This window comes from Apodemus sylvaticus, chromosome 8 (assembly GCF_947179515.1).
Source record: "Apodemus sylvaticus chromosome 8, mApoSyl1.1, whole genome shotgun sequence".
NCBI classification, from domain to species: domain Eukaryota; kingdom Metazoa; phylum Chordata; class Mammalia; order Rodentia; family Muridae; genus Apodemus; species Apodemus sylvaticus.
Window position 1 is genome coordinate 65,808,824 of NC_067479.1, and position 17,637 is coordinate 65,826,460.

At 37.3% G+C, this 17,637-nt stretch overlaps 1 long non-coding RNA gene across 9 annotated transcripts in view; it reads left to right on the forward strand.

The window, feature by feature from the left end:
- Positions 1-17,637, forward strand: part of LOC127691436 (uncharacterized) — a 49,885-nt gene that overhangs the window by 21,027 nt on the left and 11,221 nt on the right. For 2 of the 9 annotated variants that reach the window (XR_007979270.1, XR_007979272.1), the window contains exons 1-2: positions 9,618-9,845; positions 15,034-15,129. This is a non-coding gene — a long non-coding RNA (uncharacterized LOC127691436). Of the gene's footprint in view, positions 1-8,918; positions 9,444-9,617; positions 9,846-10,093; positions 10,693-14,438; positions 14,529-15,033; positions 15,130-17,637 lie in introns of those variants that run through there. The other 7 variants (XR_007979271.1, XR_007979268.1, XR_007979275.1 and 4 more) reach the window with 6 other exon arrangements.

Below are 17,637 nucleotides of genomic sequence, written 5' to 3' on the forward strand. Positions count from 1 at the left end.
TAACGTTGCACTTTAACAACTGTACACTACGATTTTTGCATCTATAGGATGTAGAAGAACCTTTGAGTCAGATGGTAAGTAACTGTAATCCCAGTACTTGGGAGGCTGAAGCAGGAGGATCACAAGCTTGATAAGCTTGGATACAAAATAAGACCCTGCCTCTCTCCAAAAGGAAAGCAGTGGGGGAGGAGAGAGAGCAGACTGGAAAACTGTCAGACCTGCAGAAGCCGGCAAGCCTGTTGTGTATGTAGCCTTGCAGCTTATTAAAAGCCTATAGCTAAGTCAAAGCAGCTTCGTTGTTTCACAAGTGGCGCAACTTCTAATTTAAACATCTGTTTGTTTTTCATATACTTCTCTTCTAATATGGGGAGATAAATTAATTAAATTACATACAGTCTCGTTTCCTATCACACGTACCATGTGTTTTATAGTTTCTCTCAGTAGAACATGGTATTTACTCTCCTGACTTCTCAGAGACTTAAACAGTAACAGTATGGGAGCATCAAATAATTAAACATCAACAGCAAGAATTTTAGGACTAAATAAACATAGTACTCCTCTTATGACAGAAAGTATTCCCATTAGAGCTACAAACTCAGCTTTTTAAAGTAAGTTTCTTCAGAGTTGCCTTTAACAGTCTATTTATATCTATTTAAAGCAGTAAGGGTTGTAACATATTTTATCTTATTTCCCCACAGATTTATACTAATAAGAACCTTACACATGTAGCATTCAACCCAATTGTCCTAAAGAATTGGTCACATGTCCTCCATCATGTATCCTAGAAACTATGACTCTAATTTCATTTCTGATTATTAAAAATAAACAAGACAAGCTTGTAGATTCCTGATTTCCTGTCCTCCTCAGCTTCCAGGATCATCCCAAATCACCAAAATTTCTGTTGTCATCAGATGTAATCTGACATTTTCTACACATCATAAAGTTTTATTCAATTAAAACTCTTTTACATTTATTTATTTTGTGTACATGTGTGCTATGTATGGGAGAAGTGTCTGGGGATTAAGCTCAGGTTGTCTGGTTTGACAGCAAGCACCTTTTGTCCCTTCATTTTTTAAAACTTTATTTTTACAAAAGTAGCAAGGTAACTTTGTCAAAGTACAGGAAGCACAGATTAAGAAGGAGACATGGAGCCAGGGCTGACAGTGGGCCACATAACTGACAGTACTCAAGGGCCTCAACTTTTTAAAATAAACTGACAACAGCAGATAGTGATAAATTATCACTGTTTATGGGTCTAAATTTGCTTCCCCAGATACTGGGATTTTAATAGATGGGACAAAAAGTGAGTGCTGTTAGGATATCATTCAGAACATATATAAATCTGGCTGTCACTTTTTTTTTTTTTCTGAGACAGGGTTTCTCTTTGTAGCCCTGGCTGTCCTGGAACTCACTTTGTAGACCAGTCTGGCCTCGAACTCAGAAATCAGCCTGCCTCTGCCTCCCAAGTGGACAGGACCCAGACCCAAACAGTGGCACCCAGTGTTGTACTCTGGCTTCCACAGGTATCTTCTCACGTGCATCTGCCTCTGTCACACATAAAGCATGCAATCCCTTACTGCCAAGAACCAGCTTCAGCTTGGAGAGGGGTTCTCAGGAAGGGGTGTCTAGGACTGGCAAAAACAAATAACTCAAATTGTGGGCCCAAGCTGAAGGCCTGTATTCTGCTTGAGACAGCTTTCCAGACTGCTCTCTGTGTTCTGCCCTGCTAATACAGCGTTCTCTTACTATTCTAAAACCCTTCTGGAGAGCTTGTCTCTTGCAAATCAAAAGCCCGATTTTTATTTTACATATCCATTCAGTCATTACAGTTTCTGATTCTCCAGTGAATCAACAGCCTCTTGAGTCTTAGAGACTGCAAGCTTATAGACAATAAGATAGCTGAGTGGGACCCCACCCTGAAATCACTATTCCAACCTAGCCTGGGCCAGGCTGACCTTAAACTCAGGAAACCAGCAGCCTTTGTAAGCATAAACAAAACTGGGTGGGATCTTGCCTCGCAATCACCACCCCCTAAATATCTTTATCTCCTTCCTTCCTTAGTATCTTTCTGACAAACTGGCTCATAGCACAGCTGTCTCTGTTCTTTTAGATCTGTGAATTCATATTGCATCCTTATATTTTACATAGTTGAGAAATTATATATTTTCAAACTTGTGTTTTCAGTGTTTTTTTTTTTTTTCAGCCTTAAGGGCTGCCCTGACTTTCACAGCCATAAGGTCACAGCATTACCATTTTGCTGAGACATAAACATGCCACCCCTCCTGGACTCTAGCTGTCTCTGATTATCATGGAGTCATTAACCTTGGCAGAGAGGGCATTCCTTGAAGAAGGAATGTGAAAATATGTACAGTATTATACAAACAAACCTTATGCCCACAGGAATCATCGTTTATTTGTGGAGGCCCATGCCCTGCTGGCTCCATTCCAGGGCAGGAAACTGTCCTACCATCCCTTACATGCCCAAGCCATCCAGGGCACCACCTTATATAAATAACCCTATGAGAAGGATTTCTGCCTAAGAAATGGATATTAGCTATAGGGGAGAAATAATCTAAGTTATTTGAACAAACTAAATATCAGCTTAAAATAAATCTCAAATTTAAGTAGAAAGAAGACTTAGATGAGTAAATTCACAGGAAAAGCCCTCCATATTCCAACCGACAAATTACAGTGTGATCTCTAGGTATATAATTTCAGTGGTAGACTAGATGCTATATTTAACAAGTTTTTCATCTTGAGATCTGACACTTTGTAGACCTTAAAAAAGGAACTAAAAAATAATGTATGAATTTCTATAAGCAAAGCATTATATACTTAGTACTGACTGTTCATTTTTCTACCACAGCTACATAACACAAAGAAAATGGCAGTGTGCTGGCCAATGGGGCGGCTTGGTGGGTAAAGACACTTGCTGCCACGACTAATGACTTTAGTTTGAGTCCCTGGAACTGACATGATGTGAGGAGAGAACCAACTTCTCCAAGTTGTCTTCTGACCTCCCTATGCATTTGGCAAACCTGAGTCCCCCTCCCCATGACACATAATACACATAGATGCTTTAAAAACAAAGACAATGACTGTTTACATGTTTCCTATTGCTGTGCAGTTATACAATTATAAAGTTAGTGGTTATAAACAATGAAAATATATTACCTTATTATAGTTTTGAAGGTCAGGAATCCAAAATGAGTGTCAGTATCACAAAACTAAGAGGAAGGCAGAATTGTGATCCCCCTGAAGGCTCTGTGAAACCCCCTTTTTAGCTTTTAGAGCTCACAAGCTATTCCTTGGCTCCAAACCTTCCATCTTCAAACCAGCAAAACCTGGTTGAGCCGTTCTCACATGGTTCTCACCACACCCTTCTCACGCTTCTTCTACCACACTTAAAAGACCTATAGTGAGGGGTCTATTCAGATAATCTAGGATAAGCGAGTTTCAAACCACAGTGGCCTTACTTTCAAACAGAACTTGAATTCTCTCTTGACATGTTTGTTATGTATATAGATTCCAGATATGAAGGCACAGCTATCTTTGGACGTTCTGGTATGCGTTTGTTCAGCCAGAGTGATAGCTCAGTGGGTAAAGTGCTTGCTGCCAAACCCAACAACTTACATTCAATGCCCAGCCCACACTGTCCTCCGGCCTCCAAACGCACTCACTCTATGGCACTTCTGCACCATGCCCCCCACACACAAAATGTTTATGTCCAGTGTGTACTCCCCGTATTACAGTGCTTTTACAGCACCCTGTACTTTCTTGTTACTGCGGAGCTGTGATTCGTAAGGTCATTAATGTCTGCTTTTCTTCATTAGATTAGACCATAAGAGGGAAAAGTGTGGTTGTTTTGTTCACCCTTAACATACTTGATAACTAACAAAAGTATAAAATACATGCAGCACAGAGTAAGTGCTAAATAGTTACCTAGGAAAAGTTACCTGCATGCTGAACAAATAATTCTTTTTTCTTTTATACCTCATTTCACTCATTGCCTCTTCTCCTCTAAGTTCAAGTGCTCAATAATTTGCCTGGGCATTTTTCTCCAAAGAAGTTTCTCCACACCTCTCTGTTCTCTGAGTAACCTCATTAAGAAAATTTTGTGGATTTCTCTCAAAGATTCATTTATTTTTAATTATATGTATTTGTATGTCTATGTGAATGCAATGCTGAGATGGAAGTATTTATATATTTATTAATTTTCACAAAATAATGAAGGAACTGAACTCTTTAAGAGTTCAGGGTCCTCTTTAAGAGCAGTATGCCCTCATAACCTCTGAGCCACCTCTCCAGCCCTTCATTTAGAAAGTAAATTTCTAAAATACAGGTCTCATATTGGGAAGAGCAGTGGTGGTTCCCACCTTTAATCCCAGCACTGAAGAGCCAGAGGCAGGTGGATTTCTGTGTGTTCAAGACTGGTCTACAGTGCTAGCTCCAGAACAGCCAGGGTCCACAGAGAACCCTGTCTCAGAAAAAACAGACAAGCAAAACCAAATTAATTTAAGACTTTCCAATTGCATCAATATAAAAACAGCACATAAAACCATTAATGGTCTAACCTCTCTCCAGTTGAGCAGGCTGACCTTACTGCTTTCAAAGATCCCCAAGCTACAAACTATAGCAGACTAGCTGTCTAAAATGCCAGGTGCTTCCCAACTGTTCCATTTTCTTACACTCTAATGATTCCACTTGAAATGCTTTCCATGGCCTGGCCCATCTCTTCTTTTCTGTGTGCACTGACATGGCTCATTATAATCCCAGCGTGCCCTCCACCAAGCCTCTCGCAACACACAGTCTAACTACTACCTCCTTTAAGTTTCCTATATTACCCATTTCCATGAAATGCATGATCTTCCTCTATTTTTTCAGGCTATAATTGTTGGGAAATTTTATCTTTCAATGTATATTCAACTGTCTACTAAAAGAGATTACTCTTTTTTTTTTTTGTCTCAATCTCCAATTGTAGTTTAAATTCTGGTAAATGTTTATTCCATTTTGTGTGAGAACATATATTAAAACCCACAGAGGGCTTACTTCTAGGAAATCTTCCAATCAATTGACAAAACATTAAATTAAAAGGGGCATATATATAAAAATGTTCATTTCAGAATTATAATACCAAAAACGAGAAATAAGCTAAATGTCCAGAAATAGAAAATTCTAAAGATATATCTCAGAGCAATCTAAAATAAAGATTGTGAAAATTATATAGTAACTCATATGTTTATGACATGTTAAGTGGAAAGGGATTAAGAGAACTATGAAACTATATAATTATGTATATAGACACTGACTAAAAGGGAACATGAAGGAATTGATGGTGTGGCTGTGACTATTTCTTCCCTGAAGCCCTCATCCCTTTTAGTTTTTCAGACAGGGTTTCTCTCCGTAGCCCTGGCTTCTCTAGAACTCTTTCTATAGACCACACTGGACTTGAGCTCATGGAGTTAGTTCTGCCTGCCCCTGTGGGCTGGGGATTTCATTTCTTTTATCCAGAACTTTATGTCACTATATAAATTATATATTTTAATTATATGTAATTTAAAATTAAATTTATATCCTTTGCAGATTGCAAGATTTGTGTATAAATATTTGTGAGCATACACACAAATACATTTCTCAGGACTGTCTCCTATAAGCTCTAAGAGCAGATAATCCAGTACCAATAAGCATACTGAACCTTGTTCCCTAAGATCATTTTCCACTAACATGGAAACAGGCCTTCTAAAAAGGAAAAGACTTATTCCATGGAAAAGCAAACTTAAGAGACAAACATGTACTATCTCATTATACAAGCAAGGGAGTGCTTTTTAAAAATAAAAATGAAGTAATGCTAACAAAAGCCACAAGAGGAAGTGCTTCTACTAGCTACACAAGACAATTTGAATACCAAAATAATTAAATATATAGTTTAAATTAGAGGTGAAAGGCAATGATATATGTAACCTACCCTAAGTGATTAAGAAAAACAGTACACAAATATACAAATAAAAATATGGGTAGAATGGCTGGAGAGATGGCTCAGCAGTTAAGAGCATTTGTGGCTTTTGGAGAGGACCTTGGTTTGGTTCCCAGCACCCACAGGATGGCTCACAACACCAGTTCCAGAGGATCTGATACTGTCCATTTTCTGACCTCTAAAGGCACCAGATATAACATTGTGTACATACATACATATAGGCAAAATATGCATATAAGAAAATCTGAATTTTAAAAAATATTTGTAGATGGACGTCATAAATGAGAATAAGCAAATACCGAAGTGGAAAAACAGGAATTCAAATGTACTCGTGTAGATAATGAATAGGTTAGTAGGGAAGCCACAAGGGCTTTGTTTCCAGGAGAATGCTGTGGGCTGAAAATGAAGAGGGGATATGGGTTTGTTCAGTCATCTTGAATCCATCACATAAACTGTATAAGCAATGCTGAACACACAAGGAACTTCTGATGAGTAAGATATAATGTCCCTACAAACTGCTTTCTATTTTCAGGAAGGAAAAAAAAAAAGAGTAACTACACAGTTGGAAGTTTGGGTCACACATTGACAAGGTGATCAAAATTATGATCATCAGTGAGTAATACATGGGTGTCATGTTCTACAAGTGTCTCTGAGGAACAGGCCACAGAGTCTACAGCAGTCAGCTGAAATGCATAGTCTCCCTCTAACTGTAAGGAAACATGGAGTTATTGTTCTAAAAGTCCTTCAAATACATCAAGGACTTAAAAGACAAAATGGGAATTTTCCAGAGCAAAGGATGCTTAAAAAGATAAGACAATTAAATTCAATCCCTGGCCAGAGACAGGCTCCTGTGGGGTGGCGGGGGGAGAATATTATAAAGGGCCAACCTCAAAAATTGTAACATGATGGTAAAAATACCGTTCAAGTGTATGTTTACCAGGCTGTCATGAAATGCACTCCCAGGAATATAGAAGTGAAGAGCTAGGACCCATGCTTGCCTGAGGAAAGTTCAGAAGTAAAGGTGTCCTGGAGGGGAGAGGATGTAATGTATGTTTAGAGAGAAAGAGAACTGGTCTCCCCACAAGAGGCAGCAAATGAATGGATGATCTAATAACGTTTTATAAATTTGAATCTCTGATTTGTTGTTAAGTTCATTTTAAAGAAACAACAGGAATATAAAAGGGTACTGAAAACTGCCGAAGAAGCCGGGTGTACTCATGTGCGCCTTTCCTCCCAGGACTGGGAAAGCAACAGGTAGAGGGCTCTGTTATGATAGATGCAACCTACCCTAAGTGATTAAGAAAAACGGTACACAAATATACAAATAAAAATATGGGTAGAATGGCTGGAGAGATGGCTGAGCAGTAAGAACATTTGTGGCTTTGTGGCCACTTTACCATTCGCTCGCTGGTGATTGCATTCCGGATTTTAAATACGACTTGGGTTCTGCTCCCTGACAGGAATATACAGTGTATACTGTATACAGAGGCTTCAACTGAGTGGGTGGAAGTAGGCAGACAGATTATTACGCCTTTCTAGAAGACACCCTGGTACCCAAATACTAATTACTACCTAAAGACTGGGATTCTTTAGTCTTATAAGGTGTATCATGTTTCGGAGTTGTAAAATTCAGATTTTTATATCCAGAGTGTGATGATCTGATAGAAAAATCACCGTTTTTTTTTTCCCCCTTTGAAATTTAACTCGGGAATTTGCACCCTCTTGTGGTGGAAAGATAATTTTCCCCATTGGCTTTCTGTTCGGACATCAGAACTTTGTTACTTGATTTTTGGTTTCTCCCACTTTAATGACTCAATAAGGATTTATGGTTTGTTAAGATTTTAAACAAAATAGGACTTAAATATTCTAAAAGGGATCGACATATAAGTTTTAGTCAGAGCAAGTGTAGATAACTGAACACTATTCAGCCATGTCCAGTCTTGATTTGATTGCTAAAGTCTATTTCTTTTCCAGTTGCACCTCACTAATGGAAACCATGGAAGCCTTCTCCAATTCATTTACTCTTTAGCACTTAAGTCTCATATCCATTGTTTTAGCAGGCATAACAACAAGATACATCTTTTTATGTTCAAAAGTTACAATTCTGCAGGGTGTGGCAGCACAAACCTGTAATCCTAGCACGCAAGGGACTGAAGCGGGCTTATCTACCTGGTCACAAAGCTCAGTTCTAGGCCAGCCTCAACTCCATAAAAAGGTATTTTTTAAAGTTGCAATTCATCACAAGTTGTTTTTTATAATAAAAACTAGAGCAAACATAGTAATATTCCTGATTTTTAAACTGTTGGATTCTTTTTGATAAGACAAAACAAAACAAAACCATTTGATAGTGCTGGAGAGAGAGCGCCGCTGTTAGGAGCACTTGTTGATTTTGCCGAGGACCCAGGCTTAGTTTCAGCACCCACATGGTGGATCACAACCATCTCACTCCAGTTCCAGAAAATCGCTCCTCTCTGAATGTTTGAAGGCACATATAAGATGCACATACACACATGTAAACAAAACATTCACACAAAGTCATTTTTAAAAATTCATGAGAATCAAAGGAAACAACAAACTACAACCCTATAGTCATGTAGGAGCAATGGCAGGTTTTCTTTTTAAAAATGTCATCTTAATCAGCCTAGTGGCAGGAACGATGTCTTGCAAGCAAAGGATCAAAAGATGCTTTTGTAAGAAAAATTAAAATATTAACTTCATTTTTTTTGTCCTGTTATAGAGCCATTTTTAAAGGTGGTTTGCCTAGCTTGCTCTCACCAGTTGTAAGACAGCAGAATTCCTAATCGGAACATCTGGTATCGTCAGCCATAAAACAAAAATAGCAGTAGGTGTTACCATAGAGGTGTTGTGCGCACCACATTATCAATACCTAGTGGCTCTTAGAACTTTTTCAGGACTTCATACAACGGAAAAACTATCTGGTTAATCCGTAATTTACTACAGCACTATTTTTTTTTCTTTTGGAAAAGTACCCTAGTGACGTCGAAAGATTGTATATCTCAGGCTCCAATCCAGAGCCGAAAGCTCGGTCTCCAGTTCAGAATCAAAAGGCTTGTGCATAGTGGGCGGGTCGCATGCCTCGAGGTCTGGGGTGAAGGGAAACGTCGGTGTATGACAGCCGCCCGCTGGTCCTGTGACTGAACCGTAAAATTCCTACCTCGTGAAGTGGTTCGAGGTTTAGGTGTGACAGACCAGAGAGGCGCTGGCGTAGGGCGAGAGCACGACAGCGATGCGCGGTTTTAAGTTCCTGATCGGCCACTCAGGCTCAAAGGCACACTCGGTGGCTTAGAGTTTAATTAAAAGCGGTTTTTGTTTTTACGAAACGCTTAAGATAGACCCTAATTTGTTTCATCCCAAAGGTAGGGTACTAGTGTGTCATCGGAGTAGGGTCCGAAAGCTGACCACCTCCACTGCGGTACAGGGACGACGCTGGCACACACACAAGCGCGAGGTACAGCGGGGACTGGAACCTAGGAAGTAGAGGGCCTTGCGCCACGGCGATCCTGCGCATGTGCCGGGGGAAATCGGAGGTAGAAGTTTCCGCATGCGCAACAGGGTCGCGCGGGGGTTGGGGTGGGTGGGGGGAGGCAGGGACAGCTGTGGAGACAGCCCGCGTTCCCGGCATGCCCCGGGGCGGCGGGGTTGGCTCTAACGAATTTGAATGAGGAGCCTCAGCGCTTTCGGCGCCATTTTCGAGTGATGCCTGATCTCATCAATCTAGCGGAGGGAAGGGATAACCTGTCCGCGCGTAGCGCAACGCTAGGATCGCGCCGGAGAACCTCCCCAAAATCATCAAAAAATAACTTAGACCAGAGGGCAGTCAGAGGGGGTTTCGCCAGATCCCGCGCAGTCGGTAAGAGCCTCAAGTAGCAAAGCGGGTCTCGGGAGGTGGCAGCGATGGGACCGGAGGACGGTGAGGGGCACAGGCACCGGACCCGGGGTCTGCCCTCACTTTAATGGCTTAAGCTCCCCAGGAGATCCGGCCGGCGTAACTTAGGTGTCCTCGGGTGGGCGGTGTCTGGCCGCTTGTGGCGGGAGCGCGGAGCTGGGGGAGGGGAGGCGCGGTTTGAGCGGGACGCGACCGAGCGGCCGCCGCCCGACCTGTCAGCGCGAGCGGCCGGCCGTGGAGCTAGGCCGGCGCGGCAGGTCCACCCGCGCTCCCCGGTGTACACGGCGGTCGGAGCGCAGGCCGCCTCCTGCCGGGAAACTCGGGTTCCCGAAGAGACGGCTGCCCGCGGCCCCCGAGGTGTGCTGCGGAGCGCGGGGAAGAGGCGGCGCCGGCCGGTCCCGGCCCCGGGCGCGGCGGGCGGACGCGTCCAGCTGGGTCATTTTGTCGTTGCTCTCCCGGCGGTCCCCTCTCTCTCGAGGGGGGAGGGGTGTCGGGGTGAAGGGAAGGACGGGGCTGCGAGCTTGCGATTTCCTGGCGGCGCGCTCTTAGAAGAAGACTTTTTCCTTCTCCGGTCCTTGAAACACAGCGTCTCAAGGAAAAGTAGCGTGGAACTTGGTGTTTCCTGCGGACGAGCCTTTGCACCTACGATTTAACGGCAATTTTGCAGTCCGCAACTTTTCTTTGGAACTCTTGACGCGAGGCGGAAGAAAGCGGAGTTGTCTTTCCTTTGGGGGGTTCGTGTCTTTTTTTTCCCCCTCCCCGTTGGCTGTTGGCTTTTTGTCAACCCAGATTCGACAGCTCTTGAATTTAGGTAATCTTGACAGCTTTGACGTTAGGTAATGCTCGCTAGGTAGTAGTCTCTGTGAAGGGTGCACGTTAAACTCTCGTCCCGCTTTCCTCCCTCAGCACCCCTAGATTAACCCTCAGCTACTGTGACGCCCTGCGGGAGGGTCGCACGGACCTGGCTTTCAGATCCTCTGCAGATGCTTTTGCAGCAGCGTCTCGGTTCCTCGCTCAGGAATACGGCTTCTTGGGAACCTCAGTGACTTGCTGTTTGGAGCAGGCCCCCTACAGAGCTTTCTCCTTCTGGAATTTTTTTTTTATCAGATCCATGGATTTGGTGTGTGTCTGTGAAAACAGGGGGACCCGCCCTCATTTTGATCCCTTCCAGAAGAGCAGGAGCGCAATGTGATGTTTTTCAAATTGTGTCTAACGGAGCTCCCAAATGCCGGGCTTCTTACCCACTGATTGGCTGGAAGGTAGCGGGACTGGGGGGGTTGAATGTTGATCCCGGAGCTGATAATTCTTGACCTACCGAAAAACTATGTTTAGTCAGAGAACTATTCAAATAGATCCAAAATGTAAAATTGGAGGTTTTTTTTTTAAGTTGGTACACAATAGAGCTGTTTCTTCCGTAAAAGCCTTTCAGATGGCTCTAGAATATATATTTAAATATAAAACTAAAAAGGCTGATTTAGGAAAACTGTATTTCTGCTGTTGCAGTTATAAGACATTTCTGGTCTTCAATGGTTGAAAACTTCTCCGATGGATCTGAGGTGCTTGGTTATTCCTTTGATAAAATTTTTTCGTCTCAGCCTTCATGTATTTATTGGATACATATTATGGGAGAATTGTTTATTTTGATGAAAGTGAACTTTAAATTATCTGTTCTGCATTTTTTGTAAAATTTGAATATATTCTTAGAACTTTGCAAATTTGTTTTAAAATGTCTTCTAACTCAGCCATTGGAGTTGATTTAAAATTTTAGTTTACAAGTCATTTATGTTTCTTAGTTGAGACTATAACAAGTAAGTATGCACAGGTGAGCATATATATTAATGCATTCCTTTTACAAATTCATTATGAGAGAATGTGTTGTGTACAGCATTGCGTATGTGTTGGTTTATTTAATTTCAGTTAGTTTTTGTTTAGTGTCACTTGAGACAGGCGACAATATTTATTACCCTGCTTGACATTCCTTTTAAATCCATCTTGATAAGAGACAGGGTGGGGTTTTCAAACAGTAGATGATTTTGAAAGGAACTTTTAAATTTTATATCTTATAAATAATTGAAATTTTGAGACATTATTTCAATTTAAGACAAACATGCAGTTAGAAACATTCAAATGAAAACATTTTCATAAATGTATAGGACTGTAAATTAATTAATAATAAATACATTCTATTGTGTATTACTTTCATGATAATTAAGTTTACTGAACCCATAATCCTTTTTTTTCAGAATCTATTTTGTATCTTTTCATAAAATTTTCCTAAAACTATAAAATTTGATTTACTAAAATTGTTGATCTCGTTTCTATTCTGCATGTAATAATATGTAAAATGTGTTTTGCTTTTTACTGTTGATTTGTATTTGTATTTTAATTTTTATTCAAATTCTATGACTGGGAGAGAATTATGGGAATGGAGGAAATCTTTAAATTTCACCAAACTGGTGAAATTTAACCATAATTTTTTGACAGTTCCGTTTATGGAATGTGTGTTATGTTAAAACCATAATTGAAGGGTTTTTTTTCTTTCATTTGTTTGTTTTACTAACTTTTTGAAAGTGATATTCTTTATTTAAACTAATTCTTGTAACTATTTAGAATACACTAACACCTAAATAAATTTCACAGCATTCAAAATATGTTCATGTTTTATGTAATGCTAGGTAGAAGGGACAATTCCAATAGAGATATACCTACTTGTTTAAATATTTAAATACAGTTATCTGTGTTTTTCTACAGAAACTGATTACTCTAATTTTCTATTCTTTTGTAAAAGCTGCAAAAGTTATTTATTACCATAGGAAAACAGCACTGAAGAATGGTGCTGATAAAGTTCTCCCGGCACTCCATTTACTATTGTAGGAGACTGGGAACAGAAGTATCAGTTTCCCTGGTAGCATTGATTTTTATTTGTTCTTTATACTAGTTCCAATTAAAGGTCTAATTTTAGACAATTTAAAAAAAAACCTATTAACTTGTCTTCAGTGTACATTTTCAAAAGTTAGCTTCAGGTTTTTGTGTGCCACTAGATTAGTATCTGTTTTAATGTTTGTTAGGAACATTAAATATAAGGAACCAAATATAAGGATAAAAATGTAAAGGTTCATGTTCTGTTACCATGTTTTCTTTTGTGTGTTGCTTTTTAGTTTTTGTTTCCTGAAGACTTGTGTATGTCTATTATTCGTATATTTATTTGTACGAAAGAGTCTTCAGTCTAGAACTATTGAGTTTATAGAAAGACATTTCCAGGCTATATTTAATATTTCTTCAATAAGCTTTCAACAACTAGATTTTAAATTTAGAGTTATAGAAATTTTATAAAGTTCATCTCAAATTATAAACTGTTTCTAACCTTAAAAAGGCTTTTGTCTTTTTTATTTTCTTTTGTTTGATGACACTTAATCCCCACGTTGATTTCTTTTTAACCCCTTTTATGAGAAATATAATTAGTATAATTATAATTAGAACAGCACATTTTAGAAAGAATTTTAAGACTATGCATAGTTTACCCTTTTTATTTTTTAATGGCACAAATTTAGAAACTATACGCTTTGCAATTAATTTTAGCATATAATTAGATTTCAAACTATGACTTGCTCTAACTTTCTGTTCTCAAATCTCATAAAACCAAAGGAAATCAGTAATAAAATACTGATTTTATACCGCTATTTCAATTAAGTGTTGGAAAATGAGATAAAGCATTTAATTTTAAGAGATTCAGTATTAGAACCTCAAAATATGGTTGTCTTAAAAACTGATAATGTCTATGAAATTATTGAAATGTTACTATTATGTAATATCTGATTGCTAGTATATATAAATGATCATAAATTCTGTAAATAATGCTTTCTGGTAGGTAAGTTTTTGTTTATTTGCCTTTATAAAAGATGCTTTAATGGATTTTTTTCTTTGAGACAGGTTTCAAGTCTTGGAGTTAATAAATGTGTGTGTGTGTGTGTGATTTATTCTTAATACTTTTCTCGAGGTTGTGAATTTAATGTGCTCTTATTTAAGCCTGTTTTGTTTGAACAAAGAAATGCTCCATAGACAAGATTTGTGGTATTTTCTTTCTTTCTTTTTTTTTTTTTTTGGTGTTTTGGATTTGGTTTTTTTCGAGACAGGGTTTCTCTGTGTAGTCCTGGCTGTCCTGGAACTCACTCTGTAGACCAGGCTGGCCTCGAACTCAGAAATCCGCCTGCCTCTGCCTCCCAGAGTGCTGGGATTACAGGCGTGCGCCACCACCGCCCAGCTGATTTGTGATATTTTCTAAGTATAAATAGTAAATTAATAAATTTAAGTTTTACTTTGAAATTTTTCTTTTAGTCATAAACATTTTATTTTATATCCAAGCCTTTTGTTCCTTATTATCTAGTATTCTTACAACCTTTAAACAATCAAATATTACAGACATAAAGGGGCTTTTGGTATTCGCTCTTTATTTTATTTCTCACTTCAGCTATTCTTAAAAGTAGAAGCATTAGGATTCATATGTAGTACATTACTCCTTTGGTAATTTAATAACTTGCTCTTTTAATATAGTTGCTACCTATTAAGTCATTAAGATCCAGAAAGGGTGAAACAAATGAAAAAAATAAATAAAGTTGCATTTTCACCTCTATTTGGAAGCATTAAAAGGTTAGTCTAGTAGTGGTCCATGTATTTCTCATTTGTTTAAAATTATTAAATTGGTAGAACTGTAAGAAAAGATTTGGAATTCACTCAAGTATAACAATACTAAAGGTGAGAATAATAGTAATTTGTCATCATTGATCCATTTAGTAATTTTAGGGGAAAGGTAGTCAAATTTTAATCTTTATCCTTTGCATACTTTTAGGCTATACAGATTTTAGAATTACAAAGAATATTTTTTTATAATCTTTCTCAGTTCTTTCATAGCTACTTTGAAAATGAATGTCATAAAGAGAAATGAAAGCAGAAACCTACCTGATTTGTTTGAAGAGGCTTTGGGTGATAATGCGTATTAATTGTTCTTAATCAAGTTATTTTTTTGTTCTAAAAATATTTTCAGAGTAGTGGCTCTGAGCATTGTCAAGATGGATTAGATCAAGTGGAAGGAACTACAGGAGATATTTATCTGTTGAGTATCTTCATGCAATAATACATGCCATTTTTATTTCAGATTTTAACCTTTAGAAGACAGCCAATTCTGGAAAACAACCAAAGTTTCTTTGATTGAATACCCACGTAATGCATTGGAATATGATAGGAGATTAAGGTATACTAATGTTGTGATTCTTTGTCTGGTTTTGTTTTCTTAAGTCATGGTCTTAATTCTACAGCCCAGCCAAGAACTTGCTTTGTATCCTAAGCTGGCCTAGAACTATTAATTTTTGTGCCTCAACTTCTTCCTTAGTGTTGAGATTGTAAATATGTGTCAGCACGTCTGCCTTATACTAATGAATTTTCGGAACCTATCATTATATATCTTTGTAATATAATTGGACTTGGTAGTAATTCTGAAACATTTGAATGAACTAAAATCAATAAGTAAAGAATAAACAGAAATCTTGTAAATTGGCTGAATCTAAGTGTCTTGCTTGTTGATATTCCAGATTTTTAAGAACATAGTTGATGTTTTTATTATGTTGTAGATTCCTTCACCCACTCCCTAATAAAGAACAAAGTATATATGGTGATTTTTCTTTTTCCTGAGGGTGTTAGTACAGTGAGCTATGTAAGGTATTTAATTATGTACTGGACTTTATTCTTACAAAATGAAGTGTTTTAGGTCAAGTGGAATTTAGTACTTGGCTGTTTGACTAGTGGAGAAGTAGGTAGAGTCTAAAAATTAGATAAGAATAATGAAAATATTTTAAGAAAATTTGAAGTATTCCAAGTACCTTCCTAACCAAGTCACGGTTTCTTAAGCAGAAATAAGTATTTTACTCATAGATACTCAATACATTGTTAATATCAAAAGTTACAGCACTCTAAAAATAAAATTATAGAACATTTAAACTTTCAGTAACTACTACCTTAATCTCCAAAACACTTAGAGTTCATTTTTCTAACATTATTTTTACTTGATTTTTGTATTTAGTTGAGCATTTCAGATAGTGTGCAGCTTAAAAAACTGTTATTTCCTAGATGGTAATCTGGTATATATTGATGTTATTACTAAATATTACTTGGTTAGGATTTTTTCTAGTAAAGTATTAACCATAAGTTTTAATAATATTTGCTAAATAAAATGGCAGTTGCTAAAACTGATTTTCTTTAGAATTGTTGGCTTTGTAATAACTATGAATATATAAGCAACAAATAAAAAATCCCAAAGGCTTTGTTTTCTTAAGAAGTGCAGTTTAATCTTAAGACTAAAGTACAGTTTTCCTGCCCATAAAACCGCTCTTACTTTAAATAGTTTAAACATTCTAGAACACATTCTCAGGTATGTTTAAGAATCCTAGAGTGTTAAGGTCCATTTTAAAATATTAATAAACTGGATTTTGATATTTTTATATTATGAGATAGATAATCCAGAAATGCACATTTGTTAATAATTGAGGCAAAAAAGAAGTGTTAAGAGGTAAATAGAAATCAGAGTTTAATTAAAAGTGAATTTCTGATAACTTTTTGTTACATTGATATATGGTGACTATTTCAAATAAATACAAAGTATAGAATGTCTTTATAACTTTAATTTTTAAATTATGACAGAACAGTTTTGATGGGTGAAGAATGAATAAACTTTTCCTCTATCTTACCCAGTGTTTTTTAGGTTAGAGAGTATTAAGATGAAAATGGAGTGTCTTGGGGGTTGGCAGGAATCGACATTTAATTTATCTTTTTATCCAGATAATTGACCCAGTTTTAATGAGTTAAATGAAGGAGAAAGCATAGTTATCATATAGCTGAAGATTGAAATGCATGGTGGTTTCGAATTTAGAGTTTAAAATTTATGATACCTGAGGGTCTTAGAATTTATTGTTTGAACCAAATATTTGACATGTTATTGTTCTCGATACAATTATAAATAGCTTATGAACATAGGAAATTTAGCTTGTTACATAATTTAGTAACTAAAAGCAATAGTACATATATTAAACGTTTTCTTATAGTTGGCCACTTCTGATACAGTAAGAATCCTTAACTTGGCTAATAATAAAAGCTGTTACAGTTATAAATGATTAGGTATTCTTTAACCGCTCTTTAAAGGACGTGTTGTAAATACTTCAAATTCACAAATCTCTCCAATTCTCTCTTAAAATGTGGTTTATTAGGTACACAGAAATTTATTGAATTGATTTAAATGTTTTAATTAAAATTGTTCTCCAGTTATATCTTGAATTTAGTATTTTTACTTTCAGTTAAAGGCATGATCAGGGTTTCAGGAAAAATAATTGCCCTTAAAGTAAAGTTGCACTATCATTATTTTTATCTTACTGAGATATTTACCTTACAATGAAAAAAATATTTTAATAAACTAGGATGGAGTAAATTTAACATTTGTTGATGAGGGACCTTAAAATTATTGTGATTTATAATGTTAGTTCATAAACAACTTGCATTTGAAATGTCAGAATTGTTTTCTTTGATAGAGATTTTAAAGTATTGCAAAGATTTCCTAAATAATAACAAAATTAACTTGAACATTTTAAATGTTTATGTGGAACAGTTTTGTACATGGATATATATTTTGTGGTTTTCTAAAAGTAACAAATATCCCTAATTTATTTTGTTTTTGAAATAAGGCCTAATGTATCAGAACTGATACTTTCTGATT